The following is an 8,454-nucleotide window of genomic DNA, read 5'->3' as shown; positions in this document are numbered from 1 at the left end:
GAGGCGGTGGGTGGTAATACTGCTACTTAGAGCTACTTTTAAGAGCTCCAAATTCTGGGATGGGTTTTATTTATATATAAAATAAAAAAGTGTCCTCTTCTGGGGGAGGCGATCCACGGCCAAGTAAGTTTGTGTTGGACAACATCGTCCTCGTGGTACTCCCGTTTCCTTCTACTTTCTTATTCCACCAATTCTTCCATCATCATTCACTTTCTTTAATCATCGTCTCCCTTAGCCTAACAAGCATAATCGTGGGATGTTAAACTCAAATAATGTATTTCATTTCTAAAATGCCAATTTCTTTCTTATGTTGCACTGAGATTTGGTCAAAGAAATTTGATCAAATGTGTTCACTGCCCACAGAGTGGAGGTAACACAATGACAAACCGGCAGCCAGAGTTTCTAGTGAATTTTCCATATTCCTGAAAGTTTTGTTTAAAAAAAAAATGGTCAAAACTTTGCCCAAAATAAATATAATTCTAGACTTTAAAAAAAAAACGTTGTATCTTTTAATGTTATCCAATTCTTACAAAATTTCTTGATGACTATGAGCAAATACGATGTTTAAACAGGTAATTACAACTTCTTTCTATCTTACTGTATCAGTCACATGTTATTGACATGTGCTTAGCATCGTTACTTAAACGGTTGGTAAGGAAAGTAAACACGTCACTCAATTCATCTTAAGCAAGTGAAAGAAAAATTGTAAAGTGGAAATTCTGATTACATTTGCCATTCTTCTTTGTCTTCTTTATTTTTCAATCAACCATCATTCGATTGGATTGTTACATTATTACAGCTTTCTATTCTTTGATGTCCTTAACCAGTGGAGCCAGTTATTGGAAATTACTAGAAATATTTACAAAACTATGCCTGACAACAAAATTCTTATTTCAGATTAAAATTTATCGCTATTATCCGTTCATATTATCTACAGTATATGTTCAAATTATAGTATAATTACTAGAATTTGCTAGAAATTACTGAAAATTTCTGGAAAACGATCCTTGACAGCGAAACTTTGATTTCAGATTTAAATTTACCATTATAAATTTGTTATTATTCATTCATATTATCTATATGTTCAAATTACATATAATTACTAGAATTTGCTAGAAATTACTGGAAATTTCTGGAAAACGATCCTTGACAGCGAAACTCTGATTTCAGATTTGAATTTACCGTTATAAATTTGTTATTATCCATTCATATTATCTATATGTTCAAATTACAGTATAATTACTTAAATTACTAGAAAAGGGCCTATCCAGTTGCAACGATGTGAACACTCTTTGGGTAAGATGGCTGAAATTCGGCTTAAATATAGAATAGACTATGTAGATTCCATATTTTGAAAGCAAATTGTCCTAAAATGGATGGAACATAGTCAAAAAGGCACGAAATTTTAACCTCAATATCAATGGAAAATCAATGCAAAAGAAATGATTCCTCTACTTATCTCCAATGATTCCTCCACTTATCTCCAATGATTCCTCTACTTATCTCCAATGATTTCACCACTTATCTCCAAAACCAAAAGAAGGAGATGCCTGAAATTCGGCTTAAATATAGAATAGACTATGTAGATTCCATATTTTGAAAGCAAATTGTTCTAAAATGTATGAAACATAGTCAAAAAGGCACGAAATTTTAACATCAATATCAATGGAAAATCAATGCAAAAGAAATGATTCCTCCACTTATCTCCGATGATTCCTTTACTTATCTCCAATGATTCCTTCACTTATCTCCAAAACCAAAAGAAGGAGATGGCTGAAATTCGGCTTAAATATAGAATACGCTATGTAGATTCCATATTTTGAAAGCAAATTGTCCTAAAATGGATGGAACATAGTCAAGAAAGCACGAAACATGAATATTAACGTTAATGGAAAATCGATGAAAAAACTGAAGGCGTCCACATATCTAAAAAAAAAAAAAAACTATAAGGAGATGGCTAATTGAAAGATAATTGCAAAGACATAACGAAGAGCTTAAAAACTATGTATAGCACGTAAGGTTAATACGGATAGAACATTGTCAAAAGTCAAGTTGTTTGACTAAAATCAACAATAATGATGAAGTATATGCATCTTCGAATTTACCAGTGTGCCCCGCGCGAAGGTTATGTGTTTGAAATATATCACATCTTGATTTCAAATCTCCAGACTCTATTTATAGTACGCAACGTCACTTTTGACCTGATCACGTCACACAATCTGGTGCTTATGGATAACGGATAGGCTCTTTCTCGAGAACAATCCTTGACAACGAAATTCTGATTTCAGATTTGAATTTAACGCTAAAAATTTATCATTATTCATTCATATTATCTGTGTTTTCAAATTACAATACAATTATTGGAATTAGTAGAGATTACTGGAAATTTCTCGAGAACTATCCTTGACAGCGAAATTCTTATTTCAGATTTGAATATACTACTGTAGATTTCTTATTATTTATGTGTTCAAATTACAATATAGTTACTGGAATTAGACCTATTAAAAATTTCTGGAAATTTCTGAAGAACTATCCTTGACAGTGCAATTCCGATAAAATTACTGGTTTTCATCCCAGAAATAGAACCTTTATAAAACATTGTTCTTATCGGTAAAAAACGACATACTTTTTAGACCATAAAAATTTGTTTTCTATAGTTTCAAAAACTACTCATGAGAATTTGTCGTCAAGCATGTAATTTTGTTCAGCTCAACGAGATTTATCCATTGGTATATGACTAATCTCTGAATATATATCTTCAATATACTCCTGGGGGGGGCACAGTGGCAGAGGGCTTACCTCTGGTGGTTGGGATTTCTGGTTCGAATCCCCAACCAAAGTAAGTTTGTGGAGGATAACGTCGTGTCCGTGTGTTTTCTCAGAGTACTTCCGTTTCCTTCCATATTTTCATTCCACCAATTCTTCCGTCATCATTCACTTGCCCTAACAATTCGTTTCCTTTAGCCTAAAGGGCATAAACGTGGGACATTAAATTGAAAGCTTTCATTTCATTTCATTTCAATCTACTCCTGAGATTTCTCTTCATAATAAACCAATAAGTTGATTACTAAGTCAAAAGTTTGTTTTAAAAACATAAAAACTTGGTTAATTTATTCACTTTCAATGGAGTTTATTCACTTTCAATTTGTGGCTTTATTGTGGTGAGTGTAGAAAATGAAAGTTTCGTGACAGTGCTAGATTAAAGATGCGATATGTCTAATTCATGTAAATTACGGCAGATTCATAACTTTTATCCAGATATGGTGTCACTGATCTTTTATTGTTTTGCCTAATTCTTGTTTCACCTAACTAATTGTCTCATACAGTTAGACTACAACAGATAACTGATAAAATTGTTCACCATTTTAGGCGAAGTAAGGATTCTCATTTCACCTAGAAAAGCGAATAATAAGAAACCAGCTGAGAATGCTCCAAGAGCATTGCCAGAACGAACTTTTAAAAAATTAACTTTTCTTATTAATTTCTGCAGGGTTTATACCAATTATTCTATGTACTTTATTATTATACTCATTAAACGATTCTTGTAATATATCTTTCCATTTATAATTTCCTTGAGTACTAATTTTTTTCCCACATGTTTTGCTTAAGAATTCTGTTAAAATGTTCTACGATATGTTCCTTACAAAGACACATACTCAAAATGGAGGGCTCAAAATTGAAATATTCGCAAAACATCATCTCTCTATAACTTACGATTCCCGAGTATTGGCTTCTTAAATGTCCCAAAATCCACTTTTTTGGTCAATATCTGGGTATCGGTGGCCAGTTGGCCAGTGGCCACCGGCTACTATTTGATATCAAAATATTTACCATGCACTTACGTATTAACACCAATATCATCTCTCTATGACTTACAGTTCCCGAAATATGGCTCCTTAAATCTCCCGAAATCGGAACTTTTTTGGCCAATATCTCGGGAACGGTAAGAGTAACACCCAGCACTTTTTTTATGCTCTATCAAATGGGGCCTTCAAAATTGAAAAATTCGCAAGTAGCAGACACAGAAACACACACACACACATAGAAAATTGAGTAACGAACTTTTTTAAAAAAGTTCATTGAAAATCAAGAAATGAAACTAGTTGGAAGTCACACTGTTAAAAATACATTCTTAAATCTGAGAAACCATTTCTTATCTGTGCACCGAGAGTACAGTTTCTTAGAAACAAGAGTTTGAAACTCTCATTAATGAGAAATGAAGAAAAGTGGATGAGATTGTATAAAGCGAAACGAGAAAATATACTGTTACTTTCCTTATGAATGAGAATTGCTGAATCTCATTTCTAAGAAAATATTGTCTTGGTGCACAGATAAGAAACGGTTTCTCAAATTTAAGAAATTATTTTAACAGTGCACCAAAAGAAAATTCTCTGTTATGTGAATATGATTTTTTTTGGAGGGGGGGGGGGGTGAGATATTTAACTTCAAAAATTTTTCTGAAAAAGAAAAATTGTTTTGAAGTCATATGACTGGGAACCCAAACGGTACATACCGCAGTGTTTTGTAATAAAATACACTTGGATATTACATTGCATTATGCTCACTGGTTGCATGAGGAAAGTTTTCGCAATATCGCTTGTTCTATTAACCACATGTTCTCATGTTACGTAACAATTTCTGCTACCAATATCAGCATGTTAAATTAGAATAATATTATTTCAAATTGAACATATACATTGTAAATTTTCAGGGACAAGAGGAACTGTTTTTCCCAGCTTAAACATTTCCTGAAATTGTTTTTTGTACAAATAAATAAATAACGGAAAGATAATGGCAGCTAAATTGCTTTTATGATTATGTCTGGTACATGAGAGCTCCCACGTGTTTGAGTAGTTAGTGAGCAAGGTCTCGAGTTTGACCCTCGACGGTAGCACGCCATTAGCAGTGTTGTACCTGGTTTGTGAGGTATCCATACCATACTCCATTTGAGGAAGACCTGGGTTCGATTCCCGGCGGGAGCTCATGTGGTTCGGATTCCACGTTAATCAGTAGGTCCACGTCTCATATAGCCTCACTGCTGAAAGAGGCGTTAATCTCAAAATCAAGTCAAGTCCATATGGGGAATGTTGATATTTGGAAGACTAATAATCCATAAGATGACTCCAATGGGTAGAAATATTCATTCTTTGGTCCAATAAGGAATATTTTTATTACATTCATACATGGAATATTACATATCGTCTATACGTATATAGCAGGAATGTCTAACCTTTCTAGGTTTGAGAACTGCTTTTCAATTCAGAGATTACTGGCAGTCTATTTATCTAATATAGGCCAGTGGTGTCCAATAATAAATAACCCTATGATTACTATTAAGTTGGGTTAGAGATTTTAAAACAATCCTTTCCTCGTTCTTCCTTTCTCATAGCCCATAACAAAAATGCATAGTCACGAATCGTACAGATAGAAGGTATTGACGTAAACAACAATGTGTTCCGTGACAAAAACTAAGGCTGCGCTGGTTTAGTGGTAGAGCGTGGTTCACCTCTGGTGCATGCAGAACTTGGTTCGATCACAGCTCGCGCCAAGTGAGCTTTGTAGTGTACAAACATGTTGTTGTGCGTGGGTTTTCTCTCAGTTCTTCCGTTTCGTCCCACTTTCTTCATTCCTGCATTTCTTTAATTCCTCATCATCATTGTCTCCTTTAGCCTAGCCGGCATAAGTGTGAGACGTAAAACTCAAGGATTTCATTTCATTTCATGATAAAAACTAACTTCTAATTACAATCCAAAAATAATCTTTTTCTTCCTTGTAAATAAACCTTAGAAAAATATTTTGTTTGAATCAAAGGAATAGAATTAACCAACTTTTTTCTATAAAAATAAGACCTTGTTACATTTTACAACTAAACAGCTATAAAATGATTGCAGAATTCGTATAGAGTTCTCTTTAGGATCATGCAATGAGACTTACAAGGGTTGTATTGTTACTGTTCCCGTTATACTAATTTTTGAATTCTGATTTTTTCTTTTTTTTTCTGGAATAGACAGATAGATTACCTCGTCCGTTCGTTAATACAGTCAATCCTTTAACATCTTAACAGGTAACGGTGGCTTCCCTATCCCGTTTAAAATCCATAACATTTCCTAGCTACTATGCAACCATGCAACCAACACAGTAGCAAAAAAATGTTGTTGGCTATAATACAAGGATAAGTAGTTTTTTCTTACGGGTAACAGTTTCTATCCATATCCTCTTAAAATTCAAAACATTCCCTAGCTACTATGCAACCTGTGCAGTAGCAAAGAAACGTTGTTGCCTATAATACAAGGATAAGTAACTTTTCTTACGGGTAACAGTTTCTATCCATGTCCGCTTAAAATTCATAACATTTCCTAGCTACTATGCAACCAACACAGTAGCAAAAAAATGTTGTTGGCTATAATACAAGGATAAGTAGTTTCTCTTACGGGTAACAGTTTCTACCCATATCCGCTTAAAATTCATAACATTCCCTAGCTACTATGCAACCTGTGCAGTAGCAAAGAAATATTGTTGCCCATAATACAAGGATAAGTAGCTTTTCTTACGGGTAACAGTTTCTATCCATATCCGCTTAAAATTCATAACATTCCCTAGCTACTATGCAACCTGCGCAGTAGCAAAGAAATGTTGTTGCCTATAATACAAGGATAAGTAGCTTTTCTTACGGGTAACAGTTTCTGTCCATATCCGCTTAAAATTCATAACATTCACTAGCTACTATGCAACCAACACCGTAGCAAAGAAATGTTGGTTGCCTACAATACAAGGATAAGTAGTTTTTCTTATTGCCATTAACTCGGTCAAGTTTTTTAATGGTGTCAATCCGTTATTCACAGATAACAGTGGCTTTCTGTATCCCATAAATTAGAGATGGAGCGGGTCAGGTGGGTCCAGATTTGTGAATAGGTCAGTAAGTTGTAGCTCAACAGGACGTGACCCACCGTAACCCATTCTGTCCTACTCTGCTCAGTGCATTGTAAACAACATCTCCTGTACAATGCTGAATCTGTCTATGTTTCACTTTCATGGCCTCCATTTTTCTTCCTGTTTTATTTATTTCTATTTATTTACCTGAGATGAGTATATCTAAGTGAGAAAAGAACTTTTGTATATTGATATTTATAATTGTAATAATAGCAAGAGGAGTTACTACTTGGTTTTTAAGACATAGCCTGTGCGTTTTTTGAGGAATTGAGTACTGGAAAACATATTTTTGAATCATCTCTAATGTATAAATTATTATATAAATAAGTGAATGTAACTGTGTGCATGATCATCACGGCCAAATTGCAAACTCAAATGAAATTACTTTTAGTATTTATAGTTAGGCCCCAATCCCAACTGGGATATCATATCGTTTTCACTGTAATACATATCCTAGAGAGGAAATGGGGGGTCCAAATTTTTGTGACAAATTAAGTTACATATCCTTGAGAGGAAATGGGGGGTCCAATTTTTTTTTTGACAAATTAAGTTACATATCCTTGAGAGGAAATGGGGGGTCCAAATTTTTGTGACAAATTAAGTTACATATCCTTGAGAGGAAATGGGGGGTCCAAATTTTTGTGACAAATTAAGTTACATATCCTTGAGAGGAAATGGGGGGTCCAATTTTTTTTGACAAATTAAGTTACATATCCTTGAGAGGAAATGGGGGTCCAAATTTTTGTGACAAATTAAGCTACATATCCTAGAGAGGAAATGGGGGTCCAAATTTTTGTGACAAATTAAGTTACATATCGTTGAGAGGAAATGGGGGGTCCAAATTTTTGTGACAAATTAAGTTATATATTCTAGAGAGGAAATGAGAGCCCAAATTTTTGTGACAAATTAAGTTACATATTCTAGAGAGGAAATGGGGGTCCAAATTTTTGTGACAAATTAAGTATCTCAAGAGTGGATCACAGTGCCTGGTGGATCATGGTGGGTCGTTGGTCAAAGTGGGTTACGGTAGGTAGTGGGACAGTGATCGTGGATCACGGTGAGTGGTGGGTCACTGGATTATGGGTCAAGTTTTCATTGACCCACGTCATCTCTGCCATAAATGTAAGGTAAATGTTGATTTTTTTTTTTACAAATACAGTAGTTAGCTGAAGCAATTATCCTGTCTGTGTTCGTTAATGGACTCACTTCTTTAAGATCTACACTTATACCGGTGATTATTGGGGGCTATCCATATGCCATACATCGAAATATTTTGCGTGAGCCTTTGTACTGTCCTTGTCAGAATTCATTTAAAGCTGTATGTATTCTTAACTTAAAGTTGTACAAAATGAGCAATGCGCTCTATGCTTCTTCATTTTAACAGAATTAACCCACTGTGACATTCGCATTTAAATCGATAGTGCAAGAAAAGATTACCACAGGCTACCTCACAGCAGTTTCCGGTTCACTAGTAGACCGCGTGCGAATTGTTGGTCATCCCCAAGTATATAGTATGTAGATTGT

The sequence above is a fragment of the Thermobia domestica genome, chromosome 16, assembly GCF_964235325.1.
Source record: "Thermobia domestica chromosome 16, izTheDome1.hap1.1, whole genome shotgun sequence".
Classification (NCBI taxonomy): Eukaryota; Metazoa; Arthropoda; class Insecta; order Zygentoma; family Lepismatidae; genus Thermobia; species Thermobia domestica.
Note: the sequence above shows the minus strand (reverse complement) of the source record.